Source organism: Neofelis nebulosa, chromosome 1, assembly GCF_028018385.1.
Source record: "Neofelis nebulosa isolate mNeoNeb1 chromosome 1, mNeoNeb1.pri, whole genome shotgun sequence".
NCBI classification, from domain to species: domain Eukaryota; kingdom Metazoa; phylum Chordata; class Mammalia; order Carnivora; family Felidae; genus Neofelis; species Neofelis nebulosa.
The window spans coordinates 165266145-165287906 of record NC_080782.1 but is presented as its reverse complement, the minus strand read 5'-3'; the positions used below and the strand labels follow the sequence as shown (position 1 = coordinate 165287906).

The following is a 21762-nucleotide window of genomic DNA, read 5'->3' as shown; positions in this document are numbered from 1 at the left end:
GAACCCTCAGGAGAGAGCTCTGTGGAGATGTCCATGTGAGCGAGCTGGAAGTAATCCTTCCCAAAGGACCGTGGTGATGCCTGGAATGCGGCTGACATTCTGAGTGAACAGGAGTCAGAACCACCCGACTAAGCCACCGGGGCTCCCACAGAAACTGAGACGACCCGTGTCTGTTGTTTCAAGCTGCCAGTTTGGAGTAACTGGCTGTGTATCAGTAGATAAAAACAGTGGTTGCCTGACAAATCCATAGGCTCAACCTGTTTTGGAACCAACCCATAATTCAGCCTAGTTCTCTTCTACTCCAGAGCACAGGGAGATTATTCGCACCTGCGGGTCCTAAATCTCCTTACCCTGCCCATTCTGCTCCTTCCGGCAGGAATCACAATACAGGCGCCAGCCTATGTTTTCCCCTCGTTGCTTCTGCCTTCTGGCCGACCCTGGTGCTTCCCCATGGGGCCCTGTGTGCATTGCACGGCCTGGTACGCCCCCTCCTCTTGGGCTCTGAGAGTATAAATAACCCATCTCTTCAATGAGTCATCTCCGGACCTATTGGCCACACGATGCCTGAATAATAGCAACACCTGTATTTTAAAACTCACATATGTATATGTAAGTATGCATGTATGTATATAGTTACTCTGCTACATATATGTGCATATGTATGCATGTGTATATATGTACGCACATATGCATATATACATATATGCAGTCACATATCCACAGTGCACGTATGCATATATACATTTATACAGTCACGTCTCCACAGTGCCCATATGCATATATACATCTATGCAGTCACGTATCCGCAGTGCCCGTATGCATATATACATATATGCAGTCACATATCCACAGTGCGTATATAAAAATGGATATGGTTGATCTTTCTTTTAATAAAATTATTCTGTTAAGGTTATTTTGGACAAGGAATTATACTATCCTTTTTTGTATCCTCAGTGTCTGTTATGCTAACTAATTGGATGAACTGGGGGAAGAAAAGACAGTTCGGCAGTATGTGGCATTCCTTTCTCTTTTTTAACATTTTTTAAAAAAATTTTAATGTTTATTTATTTTTGACACACAGAGAGAAGCAGCATGAGCAGGGCAGGGGCAGAGAGAGAGGGAGACATAGAATCCGAAACAGGATCCAGCCTCTGACCTGTCAGCACAGAGCCCAACGCGGGGCTCGAACCCACCAACTGCGAGATCATGACCTGAGCCAAAGTCGGATGCTCAACTGACTGAGCCACCCAGGCACCCCATCTTTTTTAAAAAATTTTTTAATGTTTGTTTATTTTGAGACAGGGAGAGAGAGAGGGAGGGGGGGTGCAGAGACAGAAAGAGAGACAGAACCCAAAGCAGACCCTAGGCTCTGAGCTGTCAGCACAGAGCCTGATGTGGGGCTTAAACTCACAGACTGGACCACAAGATCATGACCTGACCTGAAGTCTGACACTCAACCGACTGAGCCACCCACGCGCCCCTGTAGTGTTCCTTTCTAAATCTCCTTCAGTGATGACAAACCTCATCTGCAAGCTGTATTCCTTTAATTACATGAGCCACGGACATCACGAGGCTCTCACCAGGTTCACAGTGTGAGTTTCCATGAGAGCCTCACTGCCCTGGATGCAGGTGTCACCTTGCCGTCATTGTATATCATTGTAGTTTTTTCACTGGAATTTATAGTGTTTCTCTTACGGGCAGTTGCCAGTCACACCTTGTGCGCTTACCATGAAATGATACTGCAGGCATCGTTTCCATCATTCAACATTTATGGGCCGTGCAGTGTGGGGATGGGACCCTGAGGTACAGCTCACAGCTGAGATCAGTCAGCCAAATGCAATGTATTCTCCTGACCGTGATGAAGGCAATCTTCTAAGAAAATCACATAGGAGGTAAAACCCAAAATAAGAGATTAAAGAGCAAAAACGTAGAAAATCAACCCTGACGTATTGCATTTTCCCCCAAGAAAAACTAAGCACCTAAGAATGTATTTCCAACCACTTTGCTAATCATACAGGAAACTCTGCTCTTCTGTAGCTTTAATAGAGAGAAGGGAGGCAAAGCTGAATTAGAGACAAGGAAAGACCGTGATGATCACTAAAGGGCAGTGAGGGAAGTGATGGGGTTGAAAAAAAGCTAAATGAAGAGTCAGGGCAGAGAGAAGTGACCAGGGGAACCATCGGCCTGGGCCAAGACTGAAGTGGGCACAGAAGGGCCAATTGGGTAGATTCAGCACAGGTGGAACCCGAGGTACCAGGGGAGAGCATGATCCGGAAAGCAGCACCTGGCATGTGGGGCATGTGACAGGGGTATCTTGTAAGGGGATGAACAGAGCCTCCTGCAGTAGAGACGCTGGGTCTCCCCAGCCAGCCGGGCCTGACCGCCCACCCCTGCATTTGCCAACCCACTGCGGCCCGCATCACCTCCCACGGGAGAGTGTCACAGTACTTCCTCTGCGGGGGTGGTGACAGGGTGGAGAGAATTTTGGGATCAGAAAACCAGACCTTTAAAACTGCCTCTCTAGCCAGCTGGATGGTTTCGAGCACCCGTTGACCTCCTTGAAAGATCCATTTCATTGGTAAAATGAGATCAATAACAACAATTCAAAGCTTACACATTAAAGAAGTTGCTGGGAAATTCTCTATCCTACGATAGAGACACGCTATCCTACGATCTGTAAATGGGGCATCTGGGTGGCTCAGCCGGTTAAACCTTGGACTCTTGATTTTGGCTGGGGTCATGATCTCACGGTTGGTGAGATCAAACTCAGCATGGGGTTGTGGGCTCATAGCTCAGAGCCTGCTTGGAATTCTCTCTCCCCTTCTTTCTGCCCTTCCCCTGCACTCGCCTGTGCACTGTCTCAAAAAACAATAAGGAAATAAGTACATAGTTAAAAGAAAATTGTAAATGGAAAAGAGCCTACATGAGCCAAGAGTGAGGGAGCTCCAGAGATCCACACGGCATGTTGGAAAATTCCACGATGTCAGCCAGGCCTTGCCATCTCCTGAATCTGAATCTGTATTTTAACAAGATTCCTGGGTGATTCACAGGCAGGCTGGGAGAAAGAGTTTTTTAAAATCACCTTGGGAGACAGGAGACTCCTTGCTTTCCACACTTGAGAATTTCTTGAGCTCATGTGCTCCTGAAATTTTTCTCGATGCATTGAGAAGACCAAAATTCAGAAGAAAACCTTTCAAATGTAAATGAAAAATGGAAGCGATGTTTAGAATAAAAGTTTATGCCTCAAATTCACGAGTGGTAAATGTGAAGCTGGTACATTGTGGGAGCTGAAGTCTCTCGATCTTTCCTTCATCCAGTCAGGCCAATCGCTCACAGCTGCAAGCCTAGCAATGTCACACATCACATGGGACAGACAATCACCCTACTTTTCCAGGTAAGATGAAAAGACCTGTTGTATATAAAAGCGATTTGTAGGCTATCTAGTAATGGACATTGTTACTTTTTTGAGTTTCCAACCTTGAAATGCTTGACACTTTCTAAAACTGTGTGTGGTGACAGGTAAAATTAGCTACAGTCATTCTCCAAACCCTGCCTCCTAGACTGCTCTGTTATGTGTGTCTCTAAATAAAATGCCCCATGGAAGGTTATTTTCCCAGGCCAGAATAACAAGAATGTGTGGATTCTCCACAACAAGCAGTACACGTGAAAAATGCAAATGTTAACAGAGAGTATATATACATTCACTTTTATTGTATTATGTTATATTATATATGCATTCATAAATTATATTGTATTATATTATATTATATATGCATTATTAAATTATATTATATATGCAATCACTATTATATTATATTAATATTATATACGTCTTCAGTATTCTATTATATATTAATGTTATATATGCATTCACTTTTATATAATATGATATAATATAATAATTGATTATATCATATTATGTCACATATAATATAATAATCAATTATATTATATTATATTATATTATATTATATTATATTATATTATATATATTATACATACATTCACTTATTTATCTTAACTTATAATTATATATACACTCACTTTTATGGCTTACAGTGGCACAACTGTAAGGTCCAGTTCTAGTGGCCACTCATGCTCACAGTATTATTAATCTCTTATTTATTATAGATGCCATTCTGGATGACAGTGCTGTGTGCCAATTCCTTCTCTCATTTTATGGTTTTGCCTCAATTTCTCTTTTGCCTTTATTTTGTGCATCTCTTTAATCCTATGCATCTCTTCCTGCTTTATACTCTTTCTCCTTATAAGCGATCTTATGTCCTTTCAGAAACAGAAGAAAAAATAAAAATAACTAAATAGATATATCAGAATACCATTCATAAGCAAGTTATGTCTGCAGTAGATGTGCACTATGTATCTGCATTATAGATACACATATTATGTAGGTTTTTAAATACATTCTATGGTGGAAGCAAATGGAGAATGTTGAGTAATGTAATAATCACATATCACGATTGTACTTGGTATTATTAAAAACACAAGATAGAGGGGTGCCTGGGTGGCTCAGTCGGTTAAGCGTCTGACTTCGGCTCAGGTCATGATCTCAACATTCATGAGTTCAGCCCCACATCGGGCTCTGTGTGTCAGAGCCTGGAGCCTGCTTCGGATTCTGTGATTCCCTTTTTCTGCCCCTTCTCCACTCAGGCTCTGTCTCTGTCTCTGTCTCTCTCTCAAAAATAAATAAACATTAAAAACAAATTAAAAAAAAAACATTTAAACAAAACCCATGAGATGTAATTGCTAAAAGTCAAGTTGTGAACATTGTGTTTTCAGAGATCAATAATAATGTTTTTCCTTTTACTCTTAGTAATTTTCTAATAAAATAGGAATAAAGAATAACCACATGAAAATCTAGTGGCTAAAACAAACCCCTTCAGTTTCTAGAGGTTTGTTTGAAGCAATGCCTCATTTTCTCTGGCAAGCGTAGTCTAGTACAAAGATATTCCTGAAATGCCCAGAGGTGATGGCAGGTACACCATGGATTTGAAACAAAGCAGAAATGCCTGATGACAGAGGTTCTCACACTGGGACAAATGGGGTCTCGGTTGCACACTGGCACCTCTGGTTAAGGTAGGAGCACAGGTACCAGAGGGGTCTGACCTTGGTTGAGACCCCATCAAGCCTCCAGCACATCGGCCCCAGGGTAGGGGATGGTTTTCCGAGAGCCAAGTGGATGTGAAATGCTTTCGGGAGGAACCTCCATCTGCCACAAACTCCTTATTATGAATGAACAGAAACCTTATAGAATCAGAAACAAGGCTTTGGGATTTCCAGCCTTTTCTGGACTCTCTCCCATCTTCCAGGGGCACCTTGTGTATTGTACTTCCCCTGCAGGGTACCTCAGGACTTTGTAGCAAGTGGAAGAGACATTGTATCTTTACTTCTGCCCATTAGCAGGGAATTTCCTGGTCTTATGTTAGTTCCCAGTCTCTCCAACATTTCTGTTGTTAAATGTGTTCTTTCTATTTTTGGAAGAAAAGAGTTTGTTGCTAAGAAATGGCAGCTAGCATGAAAGTAAGAGTTTATTTTTTTTAATGTTTATTTTTATTTTTGAAAGACAGAGAGAGAGAGAGAGAGAGAGAGAGAGAGAAAGAGAGAGACAGAGTGCAAGTGGGGGAGGGGCAGAGAGAAGGAGACACAGAATCCGAAGCAGGTTCCAGGCTCAGAGCTGTCAGCACAGAGCTGGATGTGGGGCCCGAACTCACAGACCTGGAGATCATGACCTGAGCTGAAGTCGAACGCTCAATGGACTGAGCCATCCAGGTGTCCCCAGAGTGTTGTTGTTGTTGTTGTTGTTTTGTTTTTTGTTTTTTTAATAGGAGGACAATGCTCTTACCTAAGACGGTATCCTAGTTACAAGCAGCAGGACAGTGAACCTGCTTGCTTGTTTTCATGGTTGCATGAGAAGGAAGACGGCAGAACCCAGAAGGTGAGCTGGCTGCTGACCCCGAGACAGCTCTGCTGTGTCCCTTTACTTTTCCTTCTGGGCAGCTTTCCTAACAGGGCCCTCCCCTGCAAGTTCCCCGACCCCCCTTAGAACCACCTCCCAGGATGGCCTCTCCTCCACCAGCTGCTTTTGCTTCCCATTCGTGTCCCAAGCAAGCATGCTGTCACTTCCCCGCATTCATTCCATTTTTACCATCTCAGATTCCACAGTTTCTTACAGTTCTGACCTGACCACAGAGCGCAGGAAGAGTAATTTTAAATGCCTTGTCCGATAGGTGTTTGGGGAATCTGGAAGATTGGATAGACTCTCATGGATGAACTTGTAAGGTCATCTAAGACCCAAGATCATGGTGGAGATGGGATAGGGACAGGAGAACTCAAGATGTCTAAGAGTAAGTATCAAAAATGTTTCTAGAAGAAAAATATTTAACGTTTATTTATTTTTGAGAGAGAGAGAGAGAGAGATACAGAGTGCCAGCAGAGGAGGGGCTTGAACTCACGAACCGTGGGATCATGACCCAAGCTGAAGTCAGACGCTTAACTGACTAAGCCGCCCAGGTGCCCCGTAGAAGAAAAAATTAAACTATAACATGGTAGGGCGCCTTGGTGGCTCAGGTCATGATCTCGCGGTCCATGAGTTCGACCCCTGCGTTGGGCTCCGTGCTGACAGGTCAGAGCCTAGAGCCTGCTTCGGATTCTGTGTCTCCCTCTCTCTCTGCCCCTCCCCTGCTCATGCTGTCTCTCTCTCTCTCAAAAATGAACAAACATTAAAAATGTTTTAAAAATATATAAGATGGTAATGATCACAAAGAATATATTCTATTGAACTAAGTTATAAGTGTAAGATTAAAAAAAAAAACCACAAGAAGAAACTGAAAGCTGTTGTGGCTACTAGAAAATAATGTTAACTACAACAGTTTAAATGAACGTCTTACCTTGTCTGATTAGCTTGAAGTGCCTACCATAGCAATTACATAAATCCCTAGGTCTGTCGGATTCAGCTGCTTGAAACTATTTATTGCAACAATAAAAATTAAGAACTGTTGGAATTGTAATAAGGTTTCATGATCACTTATCCTGGTCATTTAATCATATCTTTCAAAATAGGTAGATAACACTGATGAGAAATGGCAGAGAATCTTGCTGTCCTGTGTAGATTAGCAACAACAGGTAAAATACCAGTGTCAGAACAGAATGAACCACAGAGTTATAGCTTAAGCAGACTTCATGAAGTTGGAGACAGAATCGGGGCGCCTCGGGGGGGGGGGGGGCTCAGCTGGTCAAACGTCTTGACTTTTGGTTTCAGCTCAGGTCATGATCTCAGCATTTGTGGGTTCGAACCCCCCAACAGCTCTGTGCTGGCAGCACAAAGCCTGCTTCGGATTCTCTCTCTGTCTCTCTCTCTCTCTCTCTCTGTCCCTCCTCCACTCACACTGTCTCTGTCTCTCTCAAAATAAAGAAATAAACTTAAAAAAAAAAGTGGAGACAGAATCCACTTCAGCATGATGGTGCTGCTCTGGGAAGAAAGTGTTACTAGGAATGAAAACAAGGCTCAGAGTCTTGGTTCAGGAAACACATCCCATTTTAAGTCAGTGTATAAAAAGTCTATCTGAACAGAGAGGGGTCACTGAGGGAGTAATTAAGCTGGAATCAGAGTCTGTGTGACCAGAAAGCCTGGAAGGGGCTATGCCTGAGGCAGTAAGACCCACGAGACGAGTAAGCAGGACGGAACGAGGGCCCCAGGAGGAAGGGAGCTGGCGTGTGGCTTTATGTGATGAATCTGGACTGCAGAGCTCACATGATAAACACATCCATGGGGTCACAGGTCAACAAGCTTGAAGCTCACTCTAGGAAAGCAATCTGCCCTTTGTTTGATAAAGTGAAACATATCTGAGTGTTAGACCCTTTGATGTCCCTGAAATAGTTTTAATGTAAATTGCACTCATGTAGCAATGCCGAACATTCGCTTAATAAGAGAATTTAGCAGAAACACATCTTCTTTACCCCAGGGGCTTTTAGTACCACTGATCTTTGCCTTATGCCAATTGCTCGAATCCAAAAGGAATGAGAAGAAAACATAATGCGTAATTATACATTAATGGGGAAATATATTTAAATTATAAAATTGTGCTCTAAAGTAAGAATATTTTAAAAGGAAAAATGTTTCCGGAAGGACTTGTGATAAATGTGGCGTAACGTATAAACTTGTCAAAATCACTAAGTTGTACACCTGCACTAACGTTAACGCTGTGTGTCCGCTAGGCTCAAATTTAAGAAAATAAACGTTTCCAGGTCAATGTTATGTTTATAAGATTGTAAACCCTTTCATAACAACTCCTAGATTTACAAGTAGATTTCACACCGCATACGTGGTCTCAGTAGCCACGAGGTCATGTCTGAAGTTGTCTGTAAAAGTCATCTTTTCGTCAAGAAGTTGTGCATATACAAATGACATTAGTGTCTCCATGGTAACTAATGCACGTTAATGTTGGTTTGCAACCTCAGGGTAGGGAGGGTGAAATTTGAAACTGGGCTGCCATTTACAGAAGGGTAATAGGGACCAAAGAAAGAAGCAGAACCCACCCCCCTACCCCCCCACCTCCCCACCAGATTGGTGGTGGTAGGCGTAAGGGGCCAGGGAACTGATAGGAGGCTTGTTTTGGGGTAGCCACAGCACAAGCAGATTTCTGCACCAGCCCTCCAGAGAGAGGCTTTAACAGGGTTCAGTCGCGTACCCACCCCTGTGATCTCAGCAACGCATTACTCTCTCAACGCTTGTCCTAGAAAATGGCTCCTCTCCTCCTGTAGGAATGGTGAGCGCCGTGTATGTTCCAAGGACAGAAGAGAGGACTGGACATTCCAAGTGCCCGGAGCCAGCTCACAGGGCATCCTGTGCTCACCTCCTTCAGCAGAGAATGGGTACATTTAAGAAGAAAAGATGAGAGTGAGATTAACATGGTAGGAGATGTTCACTTGGCTAGGAAGCCTGAAAAGTAGCCCCCAGTACTTTTCTGGAGAAACCAAATTCTTACAGTTTAGGGGAGAATGGGAACCTCACAAATCCTGTATCTCAGGGCAACTCAGGGTTCAGAGAATCTGAATGTGTCTTTATCTCTTACTCATTTACAGCACAGTATCCTCTTTGAAAAGACTGGTGAAAGATTGTCTACTATTTTTTTTTTAAATGTTTATTTACTTATTTTGAGAGAGAGAGAGAGAGAGAGAGATACAGAGTGTATGGGCATGCTTGAGAATGGGGGAGGGTCAGAGAGAGAGGGAGAGAGAGAGAAACCCAAGTCAGCGCGGAGCCCGACTTGGGGCTCGATCTGACGAACCGTGGAGATCATGACCTGAACTGAAATCAGGAGTCAGACGCTCAACCAATGCACGCAGGTGCCCCAAGACTGTCTACTATGGAGTAGGAATATTAATTGTTAGAAGAACTTGAATTAAAATTTGGATTACAATGACAGGATAATTGCTGGAATCTTTTTTTTTAATGTTTATTTATTTTTGAGGGGGGGGGGGAGGGGCAGAGAGAGAGAGGGAGACACAGAATCCAAAGCAGGCTCCAGGCTCCGAGCTGTCAGTCCAATTGCTGGCATTCTTATAATTTGTTCTGGGTATTTTGCTATGAGGTACACTGGAGGTATTTTATTTTTAGCTGGTTCATTCAAAATGTATGAAATATACAGACAAGTGAGGTTTTCGGTTAGTTTGCATTTTTAGAAGTTTTTATATTTGAATCGATTTCCTTCATTTCCCTAAACTGATTTTCTTCATTTTCCTTCACCACAGGTACTGATTGTTCAAGAAAATTCTTACGAGAGGTCTGACAACACATAAGCAAAGATTTCTACTTCTGACCAGGAAGGACTCATACAAGCCAAATTTACCCTCCAGCCTAAAACAACTAAACAGTAAGACAAAAGACATGAATGCACGAATAATACTTTTCAAGATTACAATAAAAGACAGTGACCACTGAGCTTACTGCCCTGAGAAGATGTCGGGTGCAGGAAGGAGAACCCAGGTGGAGCCCTGTCGTTTCCTGTGCCGAGAAAACAGGCTGAGAGTCTGAGGACACCATGTTGACCGAAGTTCACAGACGGCACGCCAGAGGTGAGAGGACCCCAGAAATCTGTAGGTGGCCCCCCTCAGTTATTCACATGAGTATTGATCTGTTCACACATGAAGAAAATACCGGAGGCTGGAAAGTAACTACTCAAAAAATTATAGGGAGCAATCAATGGAGCTCACACTGGGCAAGGAGTAATTTCTATTTCCAATAGTCACAGTGGGAAACCCCTTAATTTGAGGAGCACGAGGTAGAGAACTTCACATAGATACTCATACAGCTCAGATGCAGGGGACAGTCAGACCTAGACTGAACCTTTCTTTTGTCTTGGGTCCAAAATGACAGCTTAAAAGTAACATCCAAAAGGACCCCACAATTTTCAAGTGACGTAACCGTATCACAGAACAAAGTTCAAGAATATTTGTAAGAATACAAACTATCTAGCAACCAAAAAGGAAAATTGCATGCAATCAAAAATAACCAGGCATGCAAAGAAATACGAAAATGTGTCCCATAATAGTAAGAAAAAATAATCAGTGGAAACCAAACCAGATGACAGAAGTAGTAGACAGGGACATTCAGACAGTTCCTAGAGGCCAATCCTCTGTGCTTGGCAAGACCACAGTGCTGTGGTCCTCTGGTTGCTCATCTTCAGAATGGGGGAATGGGCATTGTGGATGAGCCTTGGGTGTCTACAACACTGTTATAAGTCAAGGATTTCCACCAACTGTCAGAGGAAACATCATCCAGGTTATGCTCCCTATGGATTTTTTTGTGTGTGATTTTACGGAATGTTTATATTTGACATTAGGTTGAAGGTGGAAGGTACAGTAATATGTTAGTTACAACCAAGTTGTTGGTTATGACAGAAATGGGAAACTCAGTCCCCATCTTCTTATTTTCTTGTGCTAATTAGACATACCTTTTCTTCCTTTCCTTTTTTAATGTTTATTTATTTTTGAGATACAGAGACAGAGCGCGAGCAGGGGAGGGACAGAGAGAGAGAGAGAGAGAGAGGGAGACATGAATCGGAAGCAGGTTCCAGGCTCTGAGCTGTCAGCACAGAGCCCGACGTGGGGCTCAAACTCATGAACCATGAGATCATGACCTGAGCCAAAGTTGGACACTTAACCAACTGAGCCATCCAGGTGCCCCCCCCCCCCCCAGACATACCTTTTACTTAAATGATTACAAAAGGCATTTGTTTCACAGCCTGGCAAATAAAGGTGAAGATTTGAACAACCAGGCTCCCAAATATTTAAATAATTTCCATGAATTGGAGCCACAGAATGGTTCTGTGGTCGTGGGCTGTACCCTTCCCAGGGCTCAAGGGAGCGTGCCTTCTCTGAGAGCCACGCAGATATCATCTACTGCAAGAAAGATTCTGGAAGTCTTGAAAAACTTGTTATTAGGGAAATACACGGTGCTTGCCACGATGTCATCGTCAAAAGTGGAATCTGAAGCAACAACGCCATTTTGGACCCACTGAAGTTTCTACACAGCCTCCTTGTAGGAAACAATATATACATTTTTGGTCGAATGGGTTCTTCACACAGAGGAAAACATCAAGACCTTGCGTCACGATTGTGAATGGCAATGTGTCAGTTCATTATCTTACCCGAATCTGCATACAGCAAGGTGGACTACCCTCGTATCAGATTCTTGGGAAGATTAAAAACTACCATCAAGTCAGAACAAGAGCTCAACACAAGCCATTCCAATCGTGACTCAGTTGTACTTTGGGGATGGCAGAGCTGGTCACCAGAAAGCACTGAACCGTCAGGCACGCAGCAAAGATCTTTGCTACCTTGATACCCAGAAACCGAGGGCCCCATCCCAAGTTCAGCAGGTTACGGCCTCTGCTAATCTGTGCTGGGCAAGTGGAATGAAGTGCCTACAGGTGAGGATAGCTTTCGCAGAGGAACATGGACACGCGATAGTAAGGTGCACTGTTATATTCTCCAGCAGCCCTAGACATGAGAGGATTCAGAGTGGGTGCTCACGGACAGGACAGCCGGAACACTGTTCCCAACAGCATTCTAGTTTTTTTTTGTCTAAATAACTGCTTTTATTCTCTGATAAAGTAGCCAGGAAAAAAACAAAACAAAACAAAACAAAACAGAATATATACCCACGAGAGGGACTTCAGCGGAAAATAAACCAGATTCTAAGTATGGAATGCCATTTTCTCTGTCATTTTGCCAGCTAAATGTTTCTCATTTCTCATCATAATAGTTACGGGGTGGATACACTAAGGAAAAATGAAAATCCTTGCACTTCAACAGATGTGGATGGACCAGGTAATTGCCTCGGTTGAGAATCTTCCGTATTCAGCCCTCTTTTGCGTGCACAGATTGTGGAAATCCAGCAAGTAACTGGCTATCCTGCACTGTTGCGTCTAACGTAGTGTCTTCCTGTGGACACTTCCTCTAACCTTCCTTTGTAAAAACAGTGGTCTCCAAAAACTGTCTTTTATTGGTTAGTACTGAGATACTGGTTATACCAGATACCTGACTTGATTCCTTTTGACCGTTTAGAGTTAGCTCAGGGCTTACGTAATTATTAAAAAGATGCAAATTCAGAAATTCTGCCATTGACATTTCATGATTTTCTGAAGATCATGATTAAGATACAAATTGAGTGATGGGTTTTCTTGATCCTTTTCAGGTCGATATATTTGAATAAATTTGGGGCCAATGCATCTCACTTATTGCAGACTTTAGTCTCTTCATCAATAACATAACTTACCTTTAAGATCTTTTTCAGGACCGTCATTCTGTCTTTTCATGAAATATCCATACTTTTTTGAGGGATGTAACTGAAACTGTCATAGTTTAAAAGTTCAAAGTTAAAGTACATGCAGGACGCCTGGGTGGCTTAGTTGGTTAAGTGTCTGACTTCAGCTCAGGTCATGATCTCACGGTTCGTGGGTTTGGCCCCATCTTGGGCTCTGTGCTGACAACTCAGAGCCTGGAGCCTGCTTCAGATTCTGTGTCTCCCTCTCTCTCTGCCTTTTCCCCACTTGCTCTCTGTCTCTCTCTCTCTCAAAAATAAATAAACTTAACAATTTTTTTTTGTAAAAGAAAAGTTATAGCAGATGTATGTTTCCAGGATAATGTTTTAACAACTTTCATTAATTTTTAAAAAACTAGATTTTTAACTCCTTGTGTTCAATATTAATTAGGGATTTGTTTCTGGAAGAACATGTCTTAATGGCAAGGCATTATTTGATTTTAAGCAAAACATAGACTATTTGAACAGGAGGTGACTATGAACCCGTGGCTGTAACAAATGACTTAACTCGTCAGAGAGGAGAGTGGCATTTCTATACCAAGGGACTTGGTAAGCTACATAAATGTTTCCACTTTGAGAATTAGCTAATTGCTGTTATTTTCTGGCATTTGTTCATTAATCACTGTTCACATTTATCTCTTGAATAAATGACGGGTAACTTAAAGATATCATTGAGACACCTCTGTGGCTTTAATATCATTTGATAGATGGTCTGGTATAAAAAAGTAGATGTCAATTGGCCTCTTCTGATTTGCATTTTTTAACTTTTCTTTTCTTTTTTTTTAAATTAATTTATTTTGAGAGAGAGAGACAGAGAGCGAGCATGGGAGAGGCAGAGAGAGAGAGAATCCCAAGCAGGCTCCACACTGTCAGCCCAGAGCCCGATTCAGGGGCTCATGAACTGGGAGATCATGACCTGAGCAGAAATCAAGAGTCAGTCGCTTAACTGACTGAGCTATCCAGGCGCCCCTGATTTGCATATGTTTCTAGGTAAAGATCCTTTTGTGTAGCAATGCACATATTATACAGATAGACCTTTCCACAAGAGATTTACACTGAGTGAAATTACTGTCTTTACACCTCCTAATTGGATGGGCAAATCAGATGTAGGCAGGCTTTAAGCCATAGCCCTATTCCTGTGCCCTGAGACTTTAGTCCATATATGGACTATGTGGAAGAATCCTGATGTAAAATTCTCATACTTTATGTCCACCTGAGAGCAATGTGAATTGTGCCAACTGTCTGATTAAAAAGCGGAGATTGTAACATTGGATTGAAAAAAAAACAACAACAAAAAACCAAGACCTAATGATATGGTTTTTACAAGAATCTGTTGGTTTACAAAGTCGGAAGCCTCTCTGGTAAAATCTGGAACTGGCTCCCGTACCCAGAGGTCAAGGAAAGACAGAAGGAAGAGGCCGGCTGTTCCAGATGGGAAGGTAGAAGTTTTAATGCATGAAACTTTACCTTGGAGGCTTGTCTTGGGCTGTGGCAAAATCAGTAGGTTTCTCCATCTCCCTACCAGGATCTTAAAGTTTATATAGAGGCTTACCTGGCATGCAGGCACGGGGACCATCCCGATGATCTTAACAGCACAATGCTGCTCAGGGGCTGCGTCCGTGAAGACAGAACGTACATTCCAAGAACAGGGGAGGGTGTGGGGGCCTCTGATCGCCCCGGGGCCAACTCACAGGTCAACTGGTGGTCACATCCTCTTGACGCCCACCTCCAACAGGATCACACTTTACATATAAAGTTACAAATAGTTGAAAGGTGAAAAGATGAAATGAGATATGGCGCTGACACTAATCAAAAGAAAGCTGGGTGGCTGTATCAGTATAACAAAAAGTAAATTTCATCTCAAGGAATATTCCGAGGGATAAAGCAGATTGTTTCCAAATGATTAAGGGGTCAGTTCCTTAGGAGTACGTGACAATTCGACACATTATGCACTGAAAACAGAAATTCTAAATACACGACATGAAAACCGACAGGTCTGCATGAAGAAATACGGAAGTTCATGGTTATGGCTGGGGATTGCGACCGCCCCCCCGCCCCCGCCACCGAATAATGGATAAGACGGTGTCTTAGTTTGGGTCGCTATGACTAATGACCACAGGCTGGGTGGCTCATCAACAACACAAACTTATGGAAGCTAGCGGTCTGACATCAGGGTCTGGCATGGGGGTTCCTGGGGAAGACCCTCCTCTGGGTTGCAGGGGACTGTCTTCTCATTGTGTCCCCATGGGGCAGAGAGCTGACAAGCAAGCTCACTGTGTCTTCTCATAAGGACACCAATCCCCTTGAAGGGGGCTCCATCTTGTGACTTGATCACCTCCCAAAGTCCCCCTCCTTCTAACGCCATCACACCGGGGTTAGGATTTCAACATACAAATGTTGGGAGTACACAAACATTCAGTCCATAGCAAATAGATAGAGAAACCAGACTTTCATACAAATTGTAAAGCAGGGTAATCCCTGCAGTGTGTAACTGTGCAGTGACTTAGAAAACGCTGTTTCCAGGTAATACACACGACATTCTCCATTTGTTGACTCCTACCAATGCTTGTAGGGACACGACTAATGTGGACGTGTTGTTTTATTGGGAATGCGTGTCTCTGTGCCCCAAACTACTAAGAATTAGCAAATTATTTCTGTGTTTAAATTTCCAGTTTGAGAAAGGTCTATTAGAGGACAGATTAGGAGTGTAGTAAAGTACAAAGAAGTCACTGCACACACTTTTCCATGGGATGAGACTGAGTAATTGATGTTCTGAAAAGTGACAAAAACTTTAAGTCAAGACGTGCACGTAGCCAGGTTCTCTGGGGTTTCTATTTAAGACATTCTTCTTTTACTAGCCTGTCCCTCAGGGGGTTGCCGAGCTGGATCATGCCCGTTTCTGCAAGAGAGAAATAATTACTATTTCAGAATCCGATGTCTCCATGTAAACAGAGGGCTCGCCAACGGCAGACCAGCATTTGTATCTCACTTTACAGAGGAAAATTACCTTCGGGAACTGAACCAATATTGACGTTCTTAATAATATATTGCCTTTATGCTTGGATAGCAGAATCATTTTTTAAAACCTTATCAAAGTCAGTTGTGTATTTGAAGCCACTGTGGTGACTGATGAGGCAGAGTGTGATGGGAATAGTTAGAATACAAAAACGATATTGTTTGTGATCAATGGGTTTTCTTTATATATTTCTCTCACACTTTTTTCTCATAAGGTACTAACATAGAAACTTAGATATATAACAGATATAAACACTTATCAAATATATAACCTATATTTGAGAAGGATAAGCACCTTAGTGTTATAAAACATAAACTGTCCTGTTGAATCCATTTTAGTATATTAACTGGCATCTCTTGTTTGATATTATAGTCTTGGGTGCTGGCTACCAGAACTAACTTTTGATAAATTTGTGCAAGTTTCTCCTACTGTAAAAATCTTGCAATATAGGGGCCCCTGGGTGGCTCAGTGGTTAAGGGACCAACTCTTGGTTTCAGCTTGGGTCATAACCTCATGGTTCCTGGGACTGAGTCCTGATTTGGGCTTTTCACTGACATTGAGAGCCTGCTTGGGATTCTTTCTCTCTGCCCCTCCACCCACCCCCCCCCCCCCGTCAAAATAAATAAACTTAAAAAAAAAAAGAAACTTAATATAGAGAGAAACAGAATGGTTTCAGATAAAATGCCACACAATAAGTATGGAAATGGGTAATACTCCTCACAGCACATTTGCTATTTCTTGGTGCCAGTGTATAAAATGCCAAGAAAACCATTATGTGCTGAAGTATTTATTTTACTTTTAATTCAGAATCATTCTTACTAGTCCATATTATCCTTAGTGCCACGGTTGAATTGCTTTCATAAATTCACTGATTCTGTAAATTATTTTTGTGAGAATGAAATCTGAGTTGGGACTACATTCTTGTCACATTATGTGTGGAAAACACCTTCATATACGTCATGTCATAGCATAGAGGGTAACTCAATCGATCCTTAAGACACCTTAAAATTCACAAAATTTATCTCAGTGCATGGAAAAATATGAAATCTAAGTGAACATCACGACAGTATCTCAGAATTGTCCTTTAATCCACTCCCGAACATGCAGGGGCTAACACCACGTAAGTAGGAAATTTTCTGAACGCCACATTGTTTTTTACATATTCATGTATCACGTATTTTGGATAAGAATATTCTGAATAATTAATATGATTATAAAGTCATTTGAATAAAGTTATGTGTTATATACAAGACCCTTTGCGACTATATACTATAGTGTGTGTGTGTGTGTGTGTGTGCGTGTGTGTGTGTTTGTGTGCAGGCGCATGCACCACATTAACTTCAGAATTAAGACAGTCTAGAGTTTTCTTGGCGAAATGCGGACTGTTTACAGGGCCAAGCAGGAACAAAATTTGGGGGTGGGGGTGGGTGGGCACGTCTTCTACTCTGTCATGAAAATTATAACAGAGACCAGATGCCCAGAGAGAGCCTTGACCTTGCCCATGATTATCTTGTCCCACCTGAAATTCCTATTTTCGAGAATTCAGGGGAATCTCAAGGCTCCGTATGGCCTCTGTATTATCTCATCTCATCTACTGACAACTGCCACAGTCCCCGCGATGGCCTTTGTTCTGGTCGGACTGTCCGGGGGGGTGGGAAGGGGGATGCCCGCCCCAGGTCACAACTCTGGGTCACGGCTCAGGAGACCCACGCCAGGGCCACCTCCTTCCCCTCCAGCGCCCAGTCCTCTTGCTGGAGTCGGGAAGGAAAAGTTGGACGCGGGAGCCCCATTCTTAGCCTGTCAGCAAAGCGAGGGGAGGGAGAAGCCGGAGGGGGGGATCGGAGGAGCGGAGAGAGGCGCGGTCTCGGCGCGGGAGAGCGTGGGCAGCAGAGCGGCCGGAGCCCCGGGCGACCACCCCGGCGGGAGCGGAGGGCGGCGGGAGCCGAGGGGCAGCGGCGGGAGCGGGGCAGGCGGCGCCCCCCCCCCCCCCCCCCGGGGTCTGGAGCCGAGCCCCGCGGCCGGCGGGGCGCGCAGGGAGGGGCGAGGGCGGCCGCGGGTCCCGGAGGCGGGCTCCGAGTGGCCGCGGCCAGCCTCCCGCCGGCCCGGCTGCGCGCACCGCGCCCGCCCCGAGCGCGCCGCGGCCCTGGGCGCAGGGGCCCCGCGCACCCGCCGCACGCGCGCCCGGCGCACACGCGCAGCGCCGCGCCCGGAGCGGATCCCCGCGTTCGCGCCGCGCCCGGAGCGGATCCCGCGTTCGCGCCCCCGGCTGCACGCGTCTCTCGCGGACCTTTCTCGGCAGGTAGGGCGGCGGCGGGGCGGCGGGGCGGCGGGGCTCGGGGCGTGGGGCGCGGCCCCCGCCGCGGGGCGGTTGGCCGAGCAGCCTCGTCCGGGTCTGGAGGCCGGCGGGGCGCAGAGGCACCCCTGCCCCGCGGCGCCGGTGGCGACTCCGGGAGGGCTCGGGGGTGCTCGCGCCGAGGTCGCGGGGTGCCCGGCCCGAGAGCCGGCGTGGAGAGGGGGGCGTGGAGAGGAGGCTGGCGGTCCTTTCCGGGGAAGGGGACGCGGAGAGGTGTGTGACCGCGGAAGCCTCCCAACTCTGGACGTAGCCCAGGAGAGGAGGCGAAACTGGCAGTTTGCAGGGACCTGGAAGCCTGTGGCTGCGGCGGGAGGTGAGGGCAGCTGCGCGGGCACTTAGGGGACCCCCACTCCTCCCCGGAAGGCAGCAGGGGGCCGTCCTCCTTTTCTCTTTGGGGATGAGAAGGGACCACTACTTGAGAGAACAAAGATGTAGGGGTGAAGGAGGGCTCCCTGGCCGTCGCCTCTCCCACTGATCCCACTGACCCCTGGCCGTGACCCCCGCCGGACAGCGTCCGCCCCATTGTCTGGGAGGGCCCGGGCCAAGTGGCGGGGCAGCGGTGGTACCCATCCGGGGCTCTTCTCGGCCCCCGCTCCCGCGGGCGCCGCCCACCTTCCCCGGGGCTGGGGAGGACCCACCGGCTGGGTGCAAGTGCTGGGTTTGGCCGGTGCCTTGTACGCCCCCGACAGGTAATGGGGGTGATCTTCATCAAGTTCTCCGGGCGTATCTGTGTCACACTGAAAAGCTGGAGCCACTCGCTGGGCTCAGTTCTCTGTTTGGGGAGTGAGCCAATACGTGTAAATTGTGTGTCCATCCTTTGCCACCTGGTAGAATTATTTCGCCCCTGGAGGAGAAGGGGTTGGCTTTTGCTAAGCAGGGCCGAGTAAAACTTAACGGCTGTGAACCGGCGGGAGGAGAGACCTTGAGCAGGAAGGCTGGAGAACAGGCGGTCTCCATCCTGCCCAGCGCAGAAGCTCCTGGGGCGCGCTCTCCTGTTTCAGTCCTGGCTTGCTTTGAAGATCTGGTGAAATGTTTGGGGTCTCTGTTCCGATGAGGGTTAACATGCCTCGCGCAAGTTTGCCCTGGGTTCTTGGGGATGCAGTCCATCCATGCATCTCCTGGTGACTTCCACTTCGAAGGGAGACTAACAACAAGAGACCCCAGAGTCACCGCGGAGCTCCCCAAACCGAAGCCACATGACTGAGGCCAGGGGAAGGGCAGACCTATTGGGCCATCAGGTTTCCTCTCTAGGGGATCACTGCATAGCTGCCAGAATAAATTACATTTCGCTCTTGGTATTTTAAAAGGCTTTGAAGGTAATTTGGCAACTGTGGGTTAAGGGTCCTCCAGAACAATTTGTCTGTTTGAAGTTGTTTAGTTTATTGAAATTACGCAAGCCTGTGTAGTGTAGCTAACAGCTATGGCCCCTTGCTTGCCCCCTGTAACCAACCTGTGTGAGCAGAGGAGGTTTATGTGTGATAGACTTTTTGGAAACCAGAATATATGGCATTGCTTTCACGGTAGTGTTAATACGCCCCCTGTGATATGTTACTTGCTGTAAAAATCATCCAGAGCGTGATATTTACTTACCAAAGGAGAAATAAGTTTAATCAATACGATTTCATCTAGAGGGCATAAAGCTATGTTTCTGTTTATCTGTGTTCTTTGAGAACTGGGGGAATGAAATTTGTTCAGTGCATACTAAAAAAACTAAAGTGTTTTATTTTGCATGTGAAATAATACTTTAAATATGCCCCGCCCCCCCATACCCTCTGATCTGAGAATGCTTCAACATACAAGCTCCAGGCCATTAATAGGATCTGTGGATAAGTCAGTACTCCTGCAGATAAAGAAGATTGCCCGGCAAATGTGAGCTCACTGCAGATCATGAACGTTCTTGAAGAAAAGAAGCATTTCCTCCCCGTTAAGCAATCAGGAGATAAAACGTGTGGAGTCAAACCATGATATACGCTGGATTTGCGATCCTAATATATATGTGTATGTGTATGTGTGTACATAACTTGCGGGTCGTGTAATGTGTTAAAACATTTGCCTAAGTGAGAAAATAAATTTCACTGGAACCAGGATGTTTGAAAATGATACTTCTTTATATTTGACCTGTGGTGAGTTGAGCACCTCAAACATGTACCTTCCTTTTTGGGATCTTCTCACCAGGGCACAGGACTCAGAGGACTTAGGTCATTTTTTCAAGGTCAGAGAGCTAGGTCTTGGCAAGGTTACTGGGACTTCGTCTTTCTACCAAACAGCAGTGTCCGGTGATGTTAACATTTCTTCACGTGTCTATTAGCCATCTGGATGTCTTCTTTGGAGAAGTGTCTATTCATGTCTTTTGCCCATTTCTTCACTGGACTGTTTTTTTGGGTGTTGAGCTTGATAAGTTCTTTATAGATTTTGGATACTAACCCTTCATCTGATATGTCGTTGGCAAATATCTTCTCCCATTCTGTCAGTTGCTTTTAGTTTTGCCGATTGTTTCCTTCGCTGTGCAGAAGCTTTTTATCTTGACGAGGTCCTGAGATGGTGCATTTTAATAGCAGTGACTGATCTCTTCTATCCTCACCCTTTTCTCCTGTTATTTCCTTTTCTCCAAGCCTTCTGGCCATTCCGCTGTTCTGTTCCTTTCTGTCCTAGGAATAACACATCACTCTGGAAGAGTTTTGCAGAGCAAAGGGTGAGGCTGTCAAGGGAACAGGAGACCTTTAAATGAAAATTACTTATTTCATTTAGAAATGCATATGTAATTTACCTTTATGGATTAAAAAAAGGCCAGGTAATAAAAAAAAGATGCCTTTCACACAAGGTGCACTGAGGCGAGGAAGCAGTCATAGGAAGTCAAGCGTCTTTACGTTAGAACTTGAGAAGCAACACCGGGGCCATTTCTAAGTTGTTTTCCCACCTGGGTTTTCTTCCAATCCTCTCAGCCGCCCCTGGAAGGTGAGAGTGGACATGGTCACTCATTCCACATTCCCAATTTCCTGTCACTGAATTCTGTTCCTTCTCCTTCTGTAGACCCACCCGGGCAAAATTCAGGGCTCTTCCAGAACTTCCCTGTGGTGGGTGATTATCACATTCTGTTCTGTCTCAAGTCTGTTTCCAGCCATGCTCTTGCAATCTCCAGCCTGGGATGGGACCCTCAGTATGGATTCAGGCTATGCTTCTAGAGTATCAAACTAATGCATTCACTGAAATCAGGCACTTGGACTCACTGGCCTCTTTCTTGAAGCAGCGACTTTCTTTTTTCAGGGAAGTATGCTGATGAGTTTTAGCCCATGGAAAGTGATACAAATTCATTAACATTTTTGTTGTGATATTTTCTGAGAATGGGCAGTCACTCAAGTACACAGGCACTTGGCCTAGGAAAGAAGGTCGCACATCTCCAGGGACTAAGTATGTGCTGCCTGGGCTGCCTGATCTAGGTCCCCCGGAGGAGCCTGGTAAGAGTGGGTTTCCTGAACCCACGAGAATCTGGGTGGGACACAGGACCATCCCTTCAGCCAACCCTGAGTGATTTCTGTGAGCACTGCATTTTAG

The 21762-nt window shown here is 45.0% G+C and overlaps 1 protein-coding gene across 1 annotated transcript in view; it reads left to right on the top strand.

Moving 5' to 3' along the window:
• Window positions 1–17871: 17871 nt before the first annotated feature.
• Window positions 17872–21762, top strand: part of MYO16 (myosin XVI) — a 616506-nt gene continuing 612615 nt past the window's right edge. Inside the window, exon 1 of the mRNA XM_058742988.1 lies at window positions 17872–18156. The gene's annotated coding sequence lies outside the window, so the exon portion shown is untranslated. The remainder of the gene's footprint in view (window positions 18157–21762) is intronic.